At 39.5% G+C, this 19,233-nt stretch overlaps 1 protein-coding gene across 4 annotated transcripts in view; it reads left to right on the top strand.

The window, feature by feature from the left end:
* The window catches only part of Slc20a2 (solute carrier family 20 member 2), a 98,908-nt gene that overhangs the window by 32,545 nt on the left and 47,130 nt on the right, over positions 1 to 19,233 (top strand). The window contains exon 1 of one of the 4 annotated variants that reach the window (XM_070016067.1): positions 4,225 to 4,460. The exons of the other annotated variants lie outside the window; for them this stretch is intronic. The gene's annotated coding sequence lies outside the window, so the exon portion shown is untranslated. Of the gene's footprint in view, positions 1 to 4,224; positions 4,461 to 19,233 lie in introns of those variants that run through there. 4 annotated transcript variants of the gene reach the window in all.

Below are 19,233 nucleotides of genomic sequence, written 5' to 3' on the forward strand. Positions count from 1 at the left end.
GGCTCTCATCTCTGTTTGCCCAGAACTGTTGTAGGAAGGAACTGCCCAAGGTAAGTATATGAGCATCAGGAACAAATGAGAGCCTTGTCATCACAGTGTACCAAGGTAGGCAGTCTCTATGTGTTCTCTAGTCAGTATCCCAAATTTGGGGACATAGGTTATATAATAGAGAAAAATTAAGTAGACCGCTGTGTAGAAATGCTTAATCATTTAGAGTTCCTTTCAACTTGTGATTTTTTGAAGCCTAGAGCTATAAAAGTAGGGAGGCTTTAATCCTCACTCAGTAAATAACCCAAATTAATCTTTGCAAGTACTGAGCCAGTGATGGAATTGCTGAGGTCATGATGGGCATGGTCATTTATTGTGCACCATGTGCCAGTGGATAGTCTGTGTCACCTCACTAAATTCTCACTTTGTCCTTTCATGTCAGCATTATTGTCCCCCTTTACAGAGGAGGAAATAGAGATGAGTCAGGTACCTGAGTTTACATATCTGGTAGCCGTGCACTGCATTTTGAACCCAGGTATTTCTGACTCCATAGCTACCATATAGAGAATTTCCTCTTTAATGGATTTATGTTTTTAAGCATTCATTTTTTTCAAGGCTATGAGTATTTATGCCATCATCTGAAAAACTAAGAACCATAGAGACCATCAGTAGTTGGATCAAATCACCAGGTCTAATTAGAAGATGTAGCTCAGAATGGGAAACTTCCTGATGCGCTATTTAGATATGTTTTAATAATTGACCTCTCTATGATCTGTGAAACTTCTAAAATTCCAAAATAAAATGTAGAATCTTCTATTGCTCCAGAACATCTATTTTTACATTTCAATAGAAAATAATACTCATTTCAGAAACAAGAGCTGTGTCCCTTTTATATGTCCCTACACTGTACTCTATGAAACCTGGCCTCATGCCTAGAAATAAAAAATTTCTTCTTTCCTTTTTCCTTTCTTTTGGGTGCTTTCACACCCTTTCAGTCATTTCTTTCTAAATAACCTCTTCTGTCTTAGTTCTTCTATTTCCCTTAGCCTTCCATTATTTCCTACTAGCTGCCAGAAAAGCCTTGGGTCTCTTCATGTTTTTGGATTACAGGCTATTTTTTTTTTATAAAGTTATGAAGAAAATTACCACTCCAGAAAAATACGCCGAAAATACTAAACATTTTATGTTATGTCAGAGCTTAAGAGTACAAAACCTCTAGACTTTGAATCCTTGGGGACAAAAACTATGCTTTTCATCTTCCTATCTCCAACATTGCAGTTGTGGTCTGCTGAGTATATGTAAGGGAACTATGCCCACATATATGTGCATTGAGTACATGTCTAGAAACTTGCCAGAAAGAAATTACTGGTCTTGAGCTGCCTAACATCATACTCACTAAGCCATGTGGTTGCTGAGTACTTGAAACACCCCGTAATTGTAAATACAAAGTCAATCTGACATACAAGTACAAACAAAAATTAGTAAGCTATCTTATTAATGATTTTTGTATTCATTGCATGTTGATAGTATCCTACATTGAGCTAAATATATTATTTAAATTTTATCTAAAATATTCAATTACTTGTCTAGCTGCTCTAGAAGACTAGTGTCCAAGTGAATTCTTTAGCATGAGTTCATAAAAATAGTCATTTCTTTTGGTGGTACTTTGGTTTGAATTCAGGGTTTTGTGCTTATTAGACAGTTGCTCTACCACTTGAGCTTCACTTCCTTTCCATTTTGCTTTAGTTTAACTTTTTATGCCTAGGGTCTTGGGTTTGTTTTTTTTTGGGGGGGGGGTCTGGTCGTGGGGCCTGGGCCTGGGTGCTGTCCCTCAGGTCTTCAGCTCAAGGCTAGCGCTCTACCACTTGAGCCACAGCGCCACTTCCAGCTTTTTTCTTTTTGCTTATGTGGTGCTGAGGAATCGAACCCAGGGCCTCATGCATGCAAGGCAAGCGCTCTACCACTGAGCCACCTTCCCAGCCCGGGTCTTGGGTTTTTGTCTGGCATTGTCTGACTGGACCATGATCTTCCTACCAAGAATCTCCTAGATAGTTGGGACCACAGTTGTTCACTATCATACCTAGATTATTGTTTGTAATAAGGGTCTTGCTAACTCTTTCTCCACCCCAGGCTGGCCTCAAATCAAGATCCTTCTGATCTTTGCCTCCTGAGTAGCTGGCATTGCAAGTGTGACCCACCATGTCCAGCCAAAAATAGTGTTTTCAAAATTTCTCAGACCGGTAGGATGAAAGTGTCATAGATCCTTGCCTTCACTTGCATAGTGCTGTCTACTTCTTCCATCCCCCACCCCCACACAAATGGTAAGAACAAATGGAGAACTTTACCATGCTTTTAATGATACTAGATTTTTCCTAGTGTCATGAGTGGACTTGGAACAAAAAGGCTGTGGACTCCTGTTTTTTTTTTATAATGAAAAGAAGCAACACAATGACTAATGTAAATTGGAAGATGCAGTGTTTTCTTTGGAATGTTTTGGTTCAGGCATTTCAAACAGGTGTGGCTGCTGTTGGAGGAAACAGCTTTTTTTTGACATAGGAGGAACTAAAAAATGTCTATTTCCTGCTTCTGTAGAATGGATATAGGAGCTGTTAAATATTAACCAAAAATCCTATGCACTTGCTATGGACTTAGCAAGTTTGTTTTTTCTTACTGGATTAGGACAGAAATAACATCCATGCTTAGAGACTTCTCTGCTGAACTCTGACATAAGATAATCATATTAAAAGTAACCTCACAATGTCCTCTTTTGCATTAGGAATTCCAGAGCAAGATTTGCTGTGGATTACTAAGAATAATCATATTAATTAGAGGTCAGCCCTCTTTGATTAGTGCCAACCTTTTTCCCTTCCAGAGACTTTGGCTCCATGACATCGAGTACAAACCAGCTGCCTTGGTGCAGAGGTGGACTGTTGGCTGCAGTGGCTTGAGGCTGGGTAGTGAGCGTGGGATGTCAGAAATGCAAGCTACAGCTTTGTAAATAACTGGAGAGGGGGGCCATGCTGGTGATTACCAGTTTATGCCAACAAAAACTAACCATTTTGCCATTTGGGGCATGTATATCTCAGATCGACAATGTTCCTTTAAAAAAAAGCCAGGTTATAATTTCACACACACACACTCTCTCTCTCTCTCTCTCTCTCTCTCTCTCTCTCTCTCTCTCTCTCTCTCTCTCTCTCTCTCTCTCATAAATGTTCTGAGATGTAGAGTAACACATAGCATTTTTAAAATAGGAAAACAAACAGTTCTGAAAAGTTCTATGGGGGTATATCCTAGAGGCTTTAGGAGTGAGTAGTGTTGAATTACTTTATGTCTGCTTAAAAGGAAGAGAATTTCCCAGAGCTATTTGGAGATTCAATTGATGTTTGTCAGGGGCTTTGGTAATTTTCATGAAGTACCAATGAGTACAAAGCATGCTATCAAAACTGAAATGCCTAAGGCAAACTAACCTGAGCCATGCACAGTAAGTTCTGGGCAGTTCTGTGCTTTTAAGTTGTACTTGCTGAGGATTTTTCTATTGTTTAAAGAATGTAGTGTTCTACATTGTGTTTTTGTAAATTCAGCTGTATTCTTGGAGTCTTTTGCTGTTAGCTTGAGCTTAAAGTATTGAGGATGGTCTTTTACCTGTAAAAGCCAGTTCTAGCCACCATGCAGTTTAATGCCCTCCAGAATGCTTGTTGCCAAGTATAATACCTTTTGTAAGTGTTTGAGCTGTTTGTTCTCAATTGTGATTTATTAGTGAACCTGTATCCTCATAGCAGCTCCTTAGGAGGTACCAAAGCCATAGAGCTAGCGGATTCAATGTTCCTTGTCTGTAAAGAAAAAAAAATAACCTTTTTTAGAGGTACTCTATAAGAGACTCATTGGGACATAGATTCGTTGCCTATTGAGTTTCACAGAGTACCACCTCTGATCCCACCGTTCAAATAATCTGACAGAATGTCCCTTTGCTTTGCTTTTCCTTATGAAGAGCAAGCAGTACTGCCACCTTGTTGCCAAAGTTGGTCTGATTTGAATGTGCTTAAAAAGCAAGTGATTGCCTGCTGTGAGAAAGCTCTTTCTCTTTGTCAGTACTTGCAAAACCAACTTAAAAGAAGTTAGTATTATTGGACTGACTTCAGTAATCAGCATAATCATGATGTTATGTATTGTTCACCAGGGCACGCCCCTTGGCCAAATTTCCCATTAAGAGGACACCATGTTGTCCTAGTGAATAAATCCCGGCACACATGATACAAACCAGCGTGTTCCTGCCTGCTGCTTGGCTGCAGTTAATTTTAGCCAGGGTTTGTTCTATGAGTTGTAAAACTGTTACCCAAGTAGAAGTTAGTAAGCTGAAATGTGACTTCTGGGCCTGATGTGATAGGTTATCTATTTTAGACTTCAAATTGTGCTTGTGATTGGGAGAGCAGACTTCTGAAGAATTGTGGTTCACATTCCCTTTAAAGCTACTTGTAAGTATTGGGGGAATTTTTAAGACTTCTGTATCTTTGAACTGTAAACTTCCTAATGGGCCTCTCCTATAGCTCTTGGGAAAACTGGAGACTTCACAGTTGGTGTTTTAGGGCCATCTCAGAATGCGGCACAAGATTTTTTTTATGTATATGTATGCCTGCAAGAATCCTGTCTTACTCAGCTTTACCCAGAGAATGTATTTGATTCTTTCTTATTTTTATTTTGCAGAAATAATCTGTAGCTTAATACTTATTTTATCTATTAAAATATTTGAGAAATAGAATGGTTCCTGTAAACATTGTGCGCTATTTTCTCTGATAACCGAAGGGGTACAGAGTGTTATTGTCTGTCGAGCATGGAATGCTAAATGTATAGATGGACAGCCTTAATGAAGAGGATTCCATGTCTAAAAATAGTCCCAAATACTCTGATAAACATTTTACAGAAATTAATTTTGGAGAAAATTTTTAGAGAGTTAACTTAAAGGGTCTCCTGATGAGTTGAATTATTGCCCAAAAGCTATGAAAGTCTCTATTAACTACTCTTAATCTAAGAAGTTTTAGTTTGGACTGAAGAAAACTAAAGATTTTCATATAGAATATTTTAAATTAAATTGGTATCAGCTTGCTTACAATACAGAACCAAAAAAAAGTTAGCATATAAAGTATATCAGCTTCAGGAATATTGATTTTAATGAAAAATTTTTAACAAGATCATTTTCTCATTTTGCAAAACTTTATTTAAAGACTTCTTTGTTATTTTTATGTATTGTCTCATTTTAAATACAAATGACGTAAGTTGTCAACAATGAAAAGAAATGCTTCTTTGGTACATTTAGTAGGAGAAGAATGTAAGAAAAGAAAATAGAACTGAATTCCTAGGCTATTTTTAGAAAGAAACTTTTTTTTAAAGCTTGGTTTTTTTTTATTGAGCTGAAATCTTTAGTCCAGATTAATTATAATGGAAAAGTCTCAAATGTCATTTTCTGCAGGAAAAGGAACTAGGTTCTAATAGGTGTTTCATAAAATATACTTTATCCAAAGAACCAAGCCGTCTTTGTTCTTTTAGTTGCTAATGAGATGCTGTCAGAATCTTAGTGGAGTATTTTCACAGTGTACTGTAGTTGTATGCTCTTTTTTTTTTTCCTATTTTTTTTTCTATTTTATTTTTAAGCTAAAATTCTTTTGATTGATTGTAGTTTTTAGTTCGGCCAAGAAAAAAAGGTGATTAGAATTTGCCCCTGTTTTAAGTTAACATACATTTCTGTAGGCTTCTCTACTATTAGGAAGCATGTGTTTTAGGACCATTTGCTAAAACTTGCATAAACACATTCTGAGTATTTTTAACAATTTTTGTGCTGTTTGAGTGAGATCCAGGAGAGAGAAAGAGGAGATCATTTTAATGGCAGTGTTGGATTGCAGTGTTCGCTGGTTCCATGACTCCCTTTGGTACTTCTTAGCTGGTTACTCCATGAAGTGATCTTTGTCACCGCTCCCTTGTGGGTGGAAGCTCTCAACTTGTGACCTTGAATGTGACAATCACAGGGAGCTCAATCAGCACAGCCACAAATGGAGAGTCCAGATGCCAAGAAATAAGGCCAGACTTGAAACCTGTAGGGAGGGCTCCAGAACCTCCAACTTCTACCCAGGTGCTGTGTACTGCTGTACTGGCAGTACTGTGCCCCTACTGCAGGTCATTGTATACCTCTGTCCTTATGGTCTTTGGTTACTGCTTTCACTGGCTGCCTTCCTGTGACCCTAGTTTTACTCTCTAAATGCCAAGACCCAGGGACTTCAACAGAATAACTGCAGATAACTATAGGTTTGCTTTACTGTAATTACTCTATTCTGCAGCTTTGAAAATTTTTTTGGAAAAGCAGAATTTTAATCTGAGTCCTCTTTATCCACAAGTAGATTTTTGTTTTGTTTTGTTTTGTTTTGGGGTTTTTTTTTCTGCTTTGTTAGGGGTCGAAACCTGGCCCTCAAGCATGCCTGGCAAGCACTATACCAGTAAGCCACACCCTAGCCCCCAGGTCGAGGTTTTTTTGTTTTGTTTTAGTTGGTAGTGGGGCTTGAACTCTGGGCCTGGGCGCTGCCCCTCAGCTCTTCACTCAAGGTAAGCATACTACCACTTGGGCTACAGTGCCACTTCCGGTTTTCTGGTGGTTTATTGGAGATAGGAGTCTCAGGGTCTTTCCTGCCCGGGCTGGCTTTGAACCGATCCTCAGATCTCAGCCTCCTGAGTAGCTAGGATTACAGGCGTGAGCCAATGGGGCCAGCTCAGGTCAAGGTTTTAATAGGCAACTTGTCTATGTGACTATATAGGAACAACGTTATATAACAGATTGCTTTCTGGTTTGGAACTGAATGCTCAGTGATCACATCCCTATAATATTCTCTTTCAGAAAACAATTTGGCTAGAAGAGGCTGTATGACATTCAGGTTCCATTGTGGGCAGAATAGCCTTCACCCTTGCCTATTGCATATATAAATATGTGTCCCCCCCACCCCCAAGAATACAGATTTCTCAGGAAGCACTGGAATCATGTTATCATAGAATGTATCAGACATCCCCAAGCACATATAGTACACAAAGAGAACATAGTTTCCACTCACAATTCACATTCTCAATCTCAGCAGCATCCAGAAAGTGGCTCCCAACTCACTGGAACTACACTGACAAAGAACATGAAAAAAGAGAAAAGGAAATGAGAGAGTGAAATGAGTTGAGCTTTCTGTTCGTCTAGGTTTGGGGCAGGTAGGATTGGGACAGATTGGATATGAGGCTGCTTCCCCAGAGGAATCCGACCTCCAGCCTTGTCCACCACCTTCGATTCGTGTCACTGTCCCGCTGGGAAGTTCATAAGTTTCATTTGTACCTGAAACTCTTGTCATGTGATGGGCTGAACTTCAGGTCAAACCTTCAAAATAAAGAGGTAGCTTTCTCTATGAAATGATACTAAGTTGTAAATCTGGGTTTCTGTTGCAGATCCCCTCTTTTCTCTTGAACTGATTTGTGGTTGAGCTTGTTGTTACCTTGCCCTGAATTGGTCTAGAATGTCAAGTCAATTGTTAGATTAGTTCAACAAGAGCTTTGACCTTCTCAGAAGATAGATTTATGAAGATCTCCAAAGCATTATTGCAGCTCATAAAGGAGTCAGAAGACAGGATTCAGACGGGCTAGTAAGGCGAGTGTAGCTATTGGAGATTAATATATAGGAGCATATCATATGAATTTGTGAATCACTCTTTTCTCTGTACTAGCCACAGCCAGTTGACTCTACAACTAAAAGAATCTTGGAGAGGCCTCAATAAAGAACCTCAAAATATGATTAAAGGGTTAGAAAACGATTCCGATAATAAGAGGTTAGAGAACTTCTATTAGCCTAGAGAAGAGAAAAAAGATGACTGAGGGACCTTGAATTGTTATTCAAGTGTCTGGCCCTTAGTGCACTGATGATGACTAGCCATTGTCTGCTTCCCGGAAGAACAAGAGAGTCAGGTCAGGACAGTGGCACCATTGGTATGACCCTACACCCTCAGCATTCACACTGACTGGGAACTTGGGAGAAATACAGGTTCCCAGGTCCACCCCAAACCTTTGATTCAGAAATGGGGAGGGGACAGAAGAGTATGTTCTTAACAGTTTTCAAAGTGATTCTGATCAATAGATGAGATAGGAAAAGGGACACTATAAAAAGTGGATTTGGCCCAGCACTGGTGGAATTCTAGCTACTCAGGATGCTGAGATCTGATTATCAAAGATCAAAGCTAGCCAGGTCAGACTTTTATTTTTTTCCTTTGCTGGTAGTAGGGCTTGAACTCATGCTTTTTTGCAGTGGTATTAGAGCTTGCCTCATGCTTTTTTGCAGTGGTATTTTTTGTTAGTCGTGGGGCTTGAACTCAGGACCTGGATGCTGTCCATGAGTTCTTTGGCTCAAGGCTAGCACTCTACCACTTTGAGCCACAGCTCCACTATGCCTCGTGCTTTTACTTGGCTTTTTCACTTGAGGCTGGTGTTCTACTTGAGCCATTAACCAGCAAAATAAAAGCCAGAAGTGGAGGTGTGGCTCAAGTTGGTAGAGTGCTAGCATGGCCAAAAGTTTAAAGTCCCGAGTTTGAATCCAGTACCAATACAAAAAATTCAAATAAATAAAATATTAAAAATGGGGGTTTGGATTCTGTTAAATGTGGAGTTTTCCCTGGAATTATCTAAACCTGAGTTTATGTTTATTTGAAATGTTTTCAATATTATCACTGAAGCCAGGAGATAAATGACCTCTTAAAATCCCCTCTAGCGCTCACTTTGCTCTGGATTTCTTTTTGTCACTTAGAAATTAATAGCCAAGAACATTTTGCAATTATTTTCCTGAATTCAGCAATTTAAGATTAATACCTGCTTTTCTTTTCTTTCTTTCTTTTTTTTTTTTTTTAAATTTCCAGCAATGTTGGAATTGGAACCCAGGGCCTCATACATTCTAGGCAAGTACACTACCACTGAGCCACATCCTCAACCCTGACATTACCATTTAAAATTAGGATCCAGTGAGATAGTGTGGGAATAGTAGTATTTCACTCTCAAATATAGCTTACTCTGTCTTAACAGGGTTGTAGTATAGACTCTCCCCACCCATTGAGCTTTATCATAACCACCAGAAGGGAAATTTGGGCAGATCTGGAAAATAATCAAAATAGCCTATCCCTTGACCCTTGACGTTAGCCTGCTATCATTTTAGGTCACAGATTTCTGACACAGTCATGAAGGGCATTTCAGAAGAGAGTAGCCTGAGGAGGTAGTATGACTCTCCCCACCTCACCAAATCTGTCACTTCCTCTGGAGGAGAAGAATTAGTGGGTGAGGTGATTTAGTGTACCTTCAAGGACCATTCATCAACTTTGCCATCTGACACTCTAGAAGTAGGAGCAACAACAACAACAAAAACCCTAAATGTATAATGTATTGTTTGTTCATGGCATCTCTGCTGGAAGGGCAGCAATGTCAATATCCATTTCTATAGCAAATAGCCAATGAGTCACATCAGAGGCAACTAGTACAAAAAACGTAGATTTATTCCTTTTATGTCCAAGACCAGCAGGAATCTCTTTCCCATGTTGTGAGTTATCTAGACACTCAGGCAGGTGGCAATTCTTACTCTTCCCATGAAAACAGTGACTCCTAAACTTATCTCCTCATCTCCCTAACAATACTGGTCTTTTGCACATCATGTAAATGCATCATAATTTAGTGATATATTTACCCTTTTATTTATTCTTCTTGGCTTTTTTGTGACGAATTACCTTGGATTGAAACAAAACCACTGAGATTGTGTCTATTTGTATAGCATTTAATATAATAAAAGCTTTTTGTGATACACAGAAAAAGGGTTATCTGAGGACAAATTTTTGCCAGCACTATTTAAAAAGTATCATACAAGTTAACACACTGCTATGTCCAAAAAAAAAACATGTCCTCCCTTAGCCAAAGAACTGTGGCCCTCTTAATTTAACATTTGAAAATTGCATAGGTAGAATCTTTGTCGTCTATAGGCTTAGTTAATCATATGTTGTCAGAGTATGAAAAAGTCCCTAAAGTGAGAAAAGACAGGTGCAGACAGTTTGGCATAAATTCTGCTTTGCCTTGTAAGGGGACAAGTCAAAGTAGCAAGTACATTTATGATGGTAATATTCAGTCCTTGGATCTTATATTTGAGGAAACTGACCTTTCAGACATCAAACTGCATGGAGTTGTACTTTATACAAATCTACATCTTTCAGAATATATAGCACTGTGGGAGCATAATGGTTGCACACTATATGTATTCTCACCAGTCCAGCAGATTTTTTTGTTTGTGTATGGGGCTTGAACTCAGGACCAGTGTACTGTCCCTTAGCTTTTTCATGCAAGGCTGATGCTCTATCAGTTGAGCCACAGCTTCACTTCCAACTTTCTGGTGGTTAATTGGAGATAAGAGTCTCACAGACTTTTTATGCCTGGTGTAGCTTTCAACTGCATCCTTAGATCTCAGCCTCCTGAGTAGGTAGGATTACAGGTGTGAGACATTGGCACACAGCCAGGGCTGAATTTTTAAACAGTGAATTAGTTCCTGAATAGAAATAATTTATTTAAAACCTAACCTGTGAAACTGCAATGACAAAATATTGAATAGGGAAAAATTCCAAATGTACATTTAATCAAATTCTTAATGCTAGCAGTCAAAAGGCCATGGTCAGCACTAGGGAATGTAGCTCAGTGGAAGGGCCTCTGGCTAGTCCCATCCCCAAAGGCTATTTTCATTTCTGTGTAGAGAAATAATAGAATAGCCATTTGTTCTTGATATTTCTTCCTTGGAAAACTAAAATCAGTTTATTGATTGTTCACACTTGTACCATTAAAAAGGAAAGTAGCTAAATAGTTTGTCTAAAACTTTGTCTCATAATTCTTTAGTAGAAAAAAATGTGAAGAAAATGTCTGGGGAAATAGACTATGCAAAAATTACCTAATTATATAATTATAGTATATGTATAATAATGTATAGTTAAATGATGTATTGTGTTCACTAATAATGCAACATTAGACAGCCTATCTGAAATAACAGATGTACATTGAGTAAAACTAGCAGGTTCCTAAATATTATGTATTTATAGCCCTATTGTTGAAGGGAGGGAGGGGAAAGCACATATATGTTTCTGAAAGAAAAATGTGGCCTACTGAATAGAAGGAGTAGAAGCCTCGCCCGGCACTGGTGGATCACGCCTGTAATCCTAGCTACTCAGGAGGCTGAGATCTGAGGATCTCGGTTCAAAGCCAGCCCGGGCAGGAGAGACCATGAGACTCCTATCTCCAATAAACCACCAGAAAACCGGAAGTGGTGCTGTAGCTCAAGTGGTAGAGCGCTCGCCTTGAGCTGAAGAGCTGAGGGACAGCACCCAGGCCCAGAGTTCACGACCAACCAAAAAAAAAAAAAAAAAAAAGGAGTAGAAGCCTCTAGGAGACTTTTAAACTGGTGGTAGCTTGGGGGCAAAAGGAGTGGGTCATATAAGTAATGTCTGGCCAGATGAATTTGTAATAGTAGGCAAGTATCATTTTTCCTTGTTTGTCTTTTCCTTCTGCATTTACAAATTTTTATATCAGCACATACTGTTTTTATAATAAAAAAATTGAGGTGTTATCTCTTGGAAAGAGACCCACACAAACTGATGTGTGGCATTGATGATTGATAAAGGTTAATTCTGTAGTACTTAAAAGTGGCTGTACGGGTCTAAGCTCACTGCTACTCTGGATCTTAAATGAATTTAAGACTGATCTCAAAGTGACCAGGGTGTCAGATTGAGTAGAATAGCATTTGGAGAGCAAAGAAAGGCATTTGGGATCCAACATTTTTTTGGGGGGGGGTGTCCGGTCATGGGGCCTGAACTCTGGGCCTGGGCGCTGTCCCTCAGCTCTTCAGCTCAAGGCTAGCGCTCTACCACTTGAGCCACAGCGCCACTTCCGGCTTTTTTCTTTTTGCTTATGTGGTGCTGGGGAATCGAGCAAGCGCTCTACCACTGAGCCACCTTCCCAGCCTCGATCCAACATATTTTTAAAGCAAATTAAAATAGTACTTCCAGGGTTAAGTTACCCATTTGAACTTGGGAAGAGACCATAGTTCAGCATCTTAAGTGCAAAGTAATGTGTGGTTGAGCCATATGCAATAGAACTAAGGAAATATCTTGAGGGATAGGGATGAGGATGACGGGAAGGAACAAGTCACCAAAGCATAGATCCTTGTACAGGACACAATCCTTGTATTTACTGAAAATGGGAGCCCTCTAAAGAGAGTCCTGACTGTCAAGTTATTTCTTTCAAATGCCACTAGGATATCCCTGTGGCATATGGCTTTGATCAGGTTATGTGAGGGTAGTGGTATAGTCTTCTGGTGATTTAATAACATCTTAAGCAAAAACAGTAGTCCCCCTCCAAGTAGTCTCCCTCCAACTTACTTTGTGCAGTGACAAATAAGAAAAGCATGTTTGATGGGTTATCTTAAGGGTCTCACTCTCGAGTCTGCCCCTGAGCCTGGGCATGAAGTAGAATGAAGTAGAGGCTATTACCAGGTTGTTTTGGACACAGAGCCTTAGATAGAGACTGAACTTAATATACTTTCAATTGGGCTAAAGTGCCAAAGTGTCTATAGAAACTGACAGAAATCTATCCATATGTTGGCCTGGCTTATGGTTTGAACTTTGTTTTTCATAAGCAAGTGATTTCTGGAACCCAGAGCTGGTTCTTAAAATTTTCTTCTGACCATTCATTCGTGTGTGTCTGTGTCTGTGTCTGTGTCTGATTGCACACACTTGCATGCACACATATGTGACATTTGTAGGAAGGAAATGAGTGAATCTCTAAAGATCCGGACCAATCTTATTTCTTCTTGTTTATTCCTTTGTTCATTTGTCTTTGTTTTTTTAATCTTTTTTCTGAAAACTAAGAGCATAGTTAACATAGTGGGAGGTTAGGAGTTACAACCCTTTGCTAAAAGGGGTTTTACAAAAGAGTAATTGCTGTAGACTTGACTTGAAATTAAAGTGGCAGCTGGAACTGGAAAAGAGAATTGTTGGGATGTGTTGTCATTTTTCTGCCCTAGTCTTCTGGTCAGAGTGGAGCACCCCTGGGGACTTAGAAGGGAGAGCATCCGGCCACTCACCTCTTTCTGTCAGGCCTAATTTTGGCCATCTCTACTATTGTTTACATTTGGTTAGGTTTTCTTTCTTCTGTAAGTTGTAATGTCTTCAGGCTCTGCTAGGCTTGTCAGTAGCAATTAACTAACTTGTCTTGACCAGGTATAAGAGCTTGACATCATATTCAGTAGTAAGTACTAGGATGATGTTTTTAAAAGTTTGACTTTATTGTGATCTGAAAGGGTCTTGTTTTCTATCTTCACGCTAAAATATTAAGTCATCAACTTCTAGGAATTCAATGGTCAAAGTGGGTCCAACAGTTTAAGAGTAGACAGCTGTAAAAGTCTTGTCCTAAAGATAAGTACTGGTCACATTTTCTTTTTAATTTACTACAGCACATTCATTTTTTCTAGTGTGTATCTCTGAGCTTTTATACACGCAGAGGGGTGTGTGTGTGTGTGTGTGTGTGTGTGCGCGCGCGCGCGCGCGCGTGCGCGTGCGTGTGTGGGTGTGCGCGTATGCGTGCCTGCGTGCTTGTAGGCATGCCAGTTCTGAAGCATGAGCTCTACCTTTTGAGCCACACATCTACTTCAGGCTTTTTAGTGGTTAACTATAAATAAGAATTTCAGAGACTCTTCTGCACAGGCTAGCTTTGAACCTTGATTCTCAGATATTAGCTTCCTGGGTAGCTAGAATTACAGGGGTGAGCCACCAGTTGTCTGGCTGACACATTCACAGGCTTTTATGGCCATTACTTCAGACAAAATATAGAATAATTCTAGTTCCCAAAAGGTCTACACATGAGTGCCATCTGCAAGCCACACACACTAAAGGAAAGGTTGGGAACTGGCTAAGGAAACTAAGAAAACTTTGAGTAATAAGTAGCTTATGCAGTCTCATGGTAAGCCAAACTGAAATATGAAAACAAAGGACAAAATCTGAGCAGGAATAGCAATGACTACACTGTCAGGAAGGTAGGCTTCACGGAATTAGTTCCACCAAATACAAAAACTCAAATAAGAATAGCAGGATTCTGGGTATTGAAGGTCTTAGTAACCAGAGTTACAGGATAGATGCAGGGGTTGGGGGACTCAAGTGGTGGAGTGCTTACCTAACAATCAGGAGGCCCTGAATTTAATCTCTAGGACTAAAGAAAAAGAATGAGAGAAAATGAAATAGAAATAGGAAGGGAGAGAAAGGAAGGAAAAAAAGGGAGGGAGGAAGGGAGGAAAGAAAAGGAAAAGAAAGAAAAAAGGAAAGGAAAAAGGAAAAGAAAGGAGTCAATAGAGACTGAGAGGGTCCAAATACTAATTTTTTAGACAAGGACTTCAAGTTAGCCATTATCAAGAAAACCATACTTAAAAGAAGATACTGTGGCAATTATTTATTAAATAGAGATTATTTATAAAGAGATATAAACAACCAGATAGAAGAGTGACACCAAAAAGCCTAGAATATAACAAAAGATAAATACTGGGCTACATCTGAGTTAAAAACTTCTGTGCATCAAGGAAATAATGGAAGAAAAAGGCTGCCTTCAGAGTGGGACAACGTATATTACAAATCATGAACTTTCTTCATATAGTGGAACTCCAAGAAGGCTATCCCCTATTATGTGCTCAGAAACAGACCAGAAGACAAGAAATAATATGACCTAGTAAAAGAGTTGTAAGAATCCCATAGCCAGCAAAGCTTTCTTTTCAGAAGTGATGGAGGCAGGTCAGGTACCAGTGGCTCATATCTGTAATCACAGTTATGTGGACAATTGAGGTTCAAGGTAAGCCTAAGCAAATTTCATAGGATCCCATCTCAACAGAAAAATCTGGGCAATGTGGCAGGTGCCTGTTATCTTGGCTACAATTAGAAATATAATTATGAAAATTATGGTCTAGCCCAGCCCAGGAAAAAAAGCGAGGCCTTCTCTCAAAAATAACCATAGCAAAAAGTACTGGAGTCATAACTCAAGGAGTAGAGCACCTGCCTAGCAAGCACAAAGCTTTGAGTTCAATCCCCATGCCACAATGATATAATAAGAAGTGATGGAGACAAAATAAGATCCTTTCCAACTAAATAAGAACAGAAAATCTGCTGCTAGCAGGCCTGCCTCCCAAGAAATACTGAAGGAAGTGATTTAGACTGAATGAAGTAACACTAAATATAGTGATTTGTATCTCCCCTAGGCAGAGAAATTCCCATATAGGTTATTAAGTAGATAGTGATAAATGATTTTGTATTTTCTTTTTTTTTTTTGGGGGGGGGGGTCCGGTCATGGGGCCTGAACTCTGGGCCTGGGCGCTGTCCCTCAGCTCTTCAGCTCAAGGCTAGCACTCTACCACTAGAGCTATAGTGCCACATCCGGCTTTTTTCTTTTTGCTTATGTGGTGCTGAGGAATGGAACCCAGGGCCTCATGCATGCAAGGCAAGCGCTCTACCACTGAGCCACCTTCCCAGCCCCTGTATTTTCTTTTTTGAACTTACATTAAATACCATGAAAAAGCAGCTTATATCTGTTTGCTTTCTAGTTATTTAAAAAAAAAACAACAGGTCTTAATGTTTACATCAAAGCCACTCTGCCTCACTGTCAGTCAGAAATGGAAAAACCAGCCTAGGAAACCAGTTCTTTTTTTTTTTTTTTTTTCTTTTCTTTTTTGGTTGGTTGTTGGTTGTGGGGTCTGAACTCTGGGCTTGGGTGCTGTCCCTCAGCTCTTCAGCTCAAGGCTAGTGCTCTACCACTTGAGCCACAGTGCCACTTCCGGCTTTTTCTGCTTATGTGGTGCTGAGGAATTGAACCCAAGGGCCTCATGCATGCAAGGCAAGCACCCTACCACTGAGCTACCTTTCCAACCCAGAAACCAGTTCTTGATGTAGTTAAGTGTCAGCCTTCCTCTTGGGATGAAGAAGTAATTTTCAAAGAAATGTTATAAACTGTATTTATGTTATTTTTAGCTAATCCCATTCTTGGAAGGTAATATCTAACAAATGCTTATGGGTTTCTAGTATGGCTGGTATGAGAATAGAAATATGCAGCTATAAGTTAAGCATGGAAAATATTTAAGATAATCTATCCTATTTATATTAATAGAATATGTGAATTTACCAGGAATCAAGGTTTTACAAGTTGTATTTGTATTTTTATTGAGCCCTTTCCCAAATTATCAGAACAAAATAAGCAAATAAGAATCAAGATATCTATTTACATGCATAGTTCCATTTTAAACTGTGGCTGAGAGGAAAATATTTCCCCAATATAGCTCTTGGAACTTGGCCAAACTGCTTCACACTCTAGAACACAGCATTGGAACTAGTGATCCTAGGTTTAAAAGTTGACAGACATTTCATATGTTAGGCAATTTGTTTGTGAAAATCTGTTTTGGGTTCTGAGTAAAAAAGACAAAACCCAGGGCCAGGGTGAGTTCATCAATGGTGTACACAAAAGGGCAGGCAGTAGAGAAATATGCCAACCAGCCTTTTCTGTTTTAGAGTGAGAATCTATGTATAAAGCTTGGCTATTCATTCTTACACTTTGCTTTCAAATGGCATTCAAGGAAGTGGCCCTGTGGCTCAAGTGGTAGAGGGCTAGCCTTTTGCTGAAGAGCTGAGGGACAGCGCCCAGGCCCAGAGTGCAAGCCCCATAGCTGACAAAACAAACAAACAAACAAACCAGCATCCAACCTAAAACAGGCTTGCATAGCAGCAATCAATTTTAAAACCTGTTTCTGCAGGTAATTCCTCATTTTCAACGGAGGTTCATTTCAGATTGCAGTGGCCCATTTAGTTAGTTTTACCTCCTCATTCCAGTTACACTTGCACACCTTCAGTGTCCATCACCTTCCTGAGGCAACCTTTCAACTTAAAGTATTTTCCATCAAGTCATATCATAACTACTAAACTTTCTTTGTGCCAAATCAACTTTCTCGTTTTAATTGTTTATTTTCTTAGCCATTACAAATATATTTCCTTAATAGATTTATGTAGTACCTCCTCAGGAAGGAAAAGGCCAGGCTGGGTGGAAAATATCTAAAGAACACCAAACCTATACTTAAATGTCACAAGGAAAGATAGTAGGAGTGAGGCCGGGGAGGAAAAGAGAGAAGAAGGGAAGATAGGAGTGTGGCCAGGGAAGAAAAGGGTACAGAAGGCCCAGACCTTCTAAAGTAGAACTTTAGATGACACAAAGTAAGTTTTGTTCACCTTCTGTAAGTTTACAAAGGCCATCATAGTGATCTTGGAGGAAGGATCAGAAATTTCCAGCACTCTCACCACAGGAGAACCTTGTGGTTCTCAGTTGCAGGCGAAACTGCCTCTTTCCAATCCTATGGTTTCTAGTTGTTGAAGAATAATAGAGTTGGACTGGACTTGAAACCATCATATGACCTTGATAAGTTTCCAAGAACAAAAGATCTATATCCATCTTTGTAATCCATCCTCTTCATCTCACCTTGTAGTCCCTCCCCTCCTACCCCAGCATAGGCCAAGGATCTCAGCTTCCCAGATAGGAACTACTATCATCAAAACTGACTTGTTTTATTGAAAACTCTTCGTACAATTACTTAAAGATAATATTTTTAAATGTCTTATAAGCTAGTAGTGGTAGCATATACCTATAATCCTAGCATTTGGGAGGGAGACAGGAAGATCAAGAGATCAAAAGTGAGGCCAGGCTGAATACTGGTGGCTCACACCTGTAATCCTAACTACTCGGGAGGCTGAGATCTGAGGATCATGGTTCAAAGCCAGTCCTGGCAGGAAAGTCTTTGAGACTCTTATCTCCAGGAAACCACTAGAAAATGGCACTGTGGCTTAAGTGGTAGAGTGCTCACCTTGAGCTGAAGAGCTGAGGGACAGTGCCCAGGTCCAGAGTTAAAGCTCCACAACTGACCAAAAAAAAAAAAAAAAAAAAACAGTGAGGCCAAGGTTCATATAGCAAAAGCATCTCAGAAAAGAAAGGAAGAAAGAAAAAGGTCTATAAATGTCAAATAGGAATGTCACTGCTTGGGAGTTCCTCCTAGCATCGTACTGACTTTGTGCTTGGAGAATGTACTTAGAGAATCACTTTCATCTTCATTTATGACCAGCATGTCTTCAAAATTACCAAAACTGGACTAGATGATGTCTAAGGTTCCCTCAAACTTTGATGTTCTCTGATCCTCTAATTCTGTGAACAAGAAATAAAACGAGTAATTATAGGTTGCTTCTTCAATGATTTTTTTTTGTTGGTCTTAGGGCTTGAACTCTTGGCCTGAGTGCTGTCCCTCAGCTCTTCAGCTCAAGGCTAGCACTCTACCACTTGAGCCACAGCACCACTTCTGGTTTTCTGAGTGGTTTATGGAGATAAGAGTCTCACAAACTTTCCTGTCTGGGCTGGCTTTTTTTTTTTAATTTTTTTTTTTATTGTGAAAATACTGTACAGAGGGGTTACAATTACATGGGCAAGATAGTGTGTACATTTCTTATCAAGCATTGTAGCCTCCTCCTTTGTTTACCCTTCCCATCCCTTCCCATCCTCCCTCCCCCCCCCACCCAATGCTCCCTGCCCCCCCCAAGTTGTAAAGTTCGTTTTCGACATGACAACTTGTACTTCTCATTGTTGCAACAGGTCCACCTGTATCCTTATTTAAATGACTTGTTTTTCCCCTTTCCCTCCACAAATTATACCGACATTAAATACAGTGAAAGCAGGTTATACTGTGGGGGAGGGACATACAAAGCAACAAAGAAATAATCTTATAATTGCGTTAGAAACAAATGCATGAAAGAAAAAAAAACATTTAAATACCTATCTTAGGGTTCATTTTCCTAACATCACCTTATCTGACCTTTTCTGCTTGACTCATACATATACTAGATATTGCAAATAAGGGAAATCATGGGACCTATGTTTCTTTGGGCTTGGCTTACTTCACTTAATATAATTTTTTCCAAGTCTTTCCATTTCCTAACAAATGGGGCAATGTCATTCTTTCTGATGGAGGCATAGAATTCTATTGTGTATATATACCACATTTTCTTGATCCATTCATCTACTGAGGGGCATTGTTCAACCACTTTGGAAAGTAGCATGGAGGGTCCTCAAAAGACTCCACATAGAGCTCCCCTATGACCCAGCAGTTCCACT

This window comes from Dipodomys merriami, unplaced genomic scaffold (assembly GCF_024711535.1).
Source record: "Dipodomys merriami isolate MVZ:Mamm:240054 unplaced genomic scaffold, mDipMer1.0.p SCAF_12, whole genome shotgun sequence".
Taxonomy (NCBI): domain Eukaryota; kingdom Metazoa; phylum Chordata; class Mammalia; order Rodentia; family Heteromyidae; genus Dipodomys; species Dipodomys merriami.